Raw genomic sequence first — 2,688 nt, 5'->3', positions numbered from 1 at the left:
TCTCTAGTACCATGTGTGTTTTCACAGTCACCTGTCAGTCACGGTAGCCTACATTAAACTGTTGCAACCTGTGGCGCTGGTTCTCCAACCCATGGGATATGTATCTGTAAGATGAACTTATTATTTGAGGTACACACTAGCTAGTCTCATTTATGAAACAAACATTCAAAAAATTATTATTGTTTCCCTGTTATCCAGAATCTCTTCTTCAAGATCTGTTCCTGTCTGTTCGGAATAACGACACTTTTTGGTGGGTGTGAAACAAACATTTAAATCAATATTCCACAAACTTGAGCACTGACCGGCTGCTTAACCTAATCGCAGAACTAGTTAAGCTAGTGCGGCTGAGAGGCAGGCTGGATACAGGGGGAAAATAACATTAACATTTTTGATTTAGGTGTTACCTATCTGAGGTTTGCTTAGGCAGTTCCAAAATACTTACATTCTATTTGGTATGACAATGAATTAGGGGACACTTCTGACTTTGCTTCATGGTGTAATCTTCACAGCAAACATTAAAGTCTAACAATAAATGTTGTCAATTTTGTCATTGGCAAGGAAACTACCAAACTTCATGTAGTCATTTGCCACAGCAGTTTAGTTTTAGAGAGAATAAAATGAGAAATGGGAGACTAAAAATAGACAAGAATATTATAACAATAAAAAAAGTTAAGTCAAAAAACAAATGATATAAAGAAAAGCCAAAGAAGTAAATGTGTTTTAAGATGCTTTTAAAAGACGTCTACTGGAACATATGTTGGAGCTAAAAATCATTTCTTCCTGCTTCTACCTTTTTCCTACCTTGTATTTGCTATTATATTTGGCGTGGGTGCGCGCGTGTGTCCGTCAGACAACTGACAATTAAAATATATAGCACTTGAATTAAAAAAATACACAACCTAACAAAGAGACAACATTGGTTGTTATACTCCTTTTGCCTTTTGTTGTATACTTCTGTTACCGCAAGGCATTGATATAAGAGTTTCAAATAAGTCAAGTCAATAAAGACTTTGTTCATAGAACAACAGCAGTATGATAAAAATCCAGTTTATTCACTCATTCTACAGCCTGTATCTAAACAATTACTGGATGGTTGAGCAACAACCTACAATGTTAAATACTACAGCACACTAACATATTATCTGAAGGACCTAATGTAGACTACCTTTTCAGCTAAGTACGAAATTCAATGTTGGTTGCAAAGTGTAGGTTAGAGTAATACCATATAGACATAACACATGAAAATGTCCAAAACAATAGCAGTTTTTAAGTATTCTTTTCAGGTCCAATCTGAGAAATCCCCAATTCTACCACACTATCTTTACCAAGGCTGCCAGAATAGGATCCCACCAACACAGTAGTATAATCCCTCTCATCTTGAACGAAATTAGCCCCTCCGATTTGCTCATACATTCTGCTTTAATAGTGTCCATGGTGAGTAGGTGGAGTCCGTTACATTCTGTACCTCAAAAGAACTGTTGTAATATCAATAGTCCGCGTTGGTAGTTTCTGTTTGCAAATGGTGGAATAGTGATACTCTAAAGCGCCTACCTGTTGGGTGTTTACAGCTTCCATTTAGAACGACTAATTTTCAAGCTAAAATGCTAATTTGAATTATTTGTAGTAAACTGCCAACATCCTGGTTTTGGATGCACACATACAGTATGTACGTGGCACAGCTTTCATAGCTATGTTTTCAGATTTAATTAGCAACATCAAATTAAAAATATGTAAAATTTAAGGTTACTATTTATGTATTTTGTTGTCCTTAAGTTCTGAACAGTGTCTTACCTCGGGTCCTTTTAGGTGTGGTCGAACCCAGAAGAAATTTTCAATTGGCTTTATGGTACCTCGCAGCCACTGAACACCAGGTTTCTCTACCTGAAACCGAATGGCATTGCACTTTAATAAGAAAATTCAACACATTTACCTCAATTCAATGACACAACAGTGTTTCCTGCTTGTTCCTGCAAGAACGTTGACTTTGAACTTCAAACAAAGCAGCAAATGAATCAAAAAATTAACCTCTTTTCATATAAATATCAGCAGTGTGATACACACTCTAGGTTGATGAGTTGGTTGAGTTAAACCTGCCCTCATTTTCCAGCGATGTTTTCACTCCAGGTGGTGGCTAAAAATTAACATTTCAAATGATGACCACATGAATTTGAGTAAATTGAATAAAATTCTATATTTTTTTAATATTGATGACAACTTGAATATGACACTCAGGAAAATTACTTGAATAATTCACACCACAAAAATACAGACCTCCCCTTTCTCTCTCTCTCTTTGCCTTTCCATCTTGAGCTGTCCTATCGAATAAACAAATCAACCTGTCAAAAGTCGAGGACGCTATTACTAAGAACATTTGACACTCTTCATACTTCTTCCAAAAATCTCATGGAAAATAATAAGAGGACTTTCTCTCACCACTGTTTATGAGTTGGTTGTTGCATTAAACCCATCTTCATTTTTTAAGTGGTCTTATGAAATTGGAATTTAAAGCCTTTAATCCAAGGTCATAATAGTGTTTGGAAAGTGAGGACACTGGATTTTAAACACAGCAGCTGCATAATCAATAAATTAACCCGTTTCATAGAAACAGCATTGTGCATGCTGTAGACCTGTCTCATCAATTTTAGAAAATAAAATAAATTTCTAGCCCTTGTGTTGAATTATATCAAA

The sequence above is a fragment of the Morone saxatilis genome, unplaced genomic scaffold (genome assembly GCF_004916995.1).
Source record: "Morone saxatilis isolate NCDOM2014 unplaced genomic scaffold, NCSU_SB_2.0 Contig0, whole genome shotgun sequence".
Classification (NCBI taxonomy): domain Eukaryota; kingdom Metazoa; phylum Chordata; class Actinopteri; family Moronidae; genus Morone; species Morone saxatilis.
Note: the sequence above shows the minus strand (reverse complement) of the source record.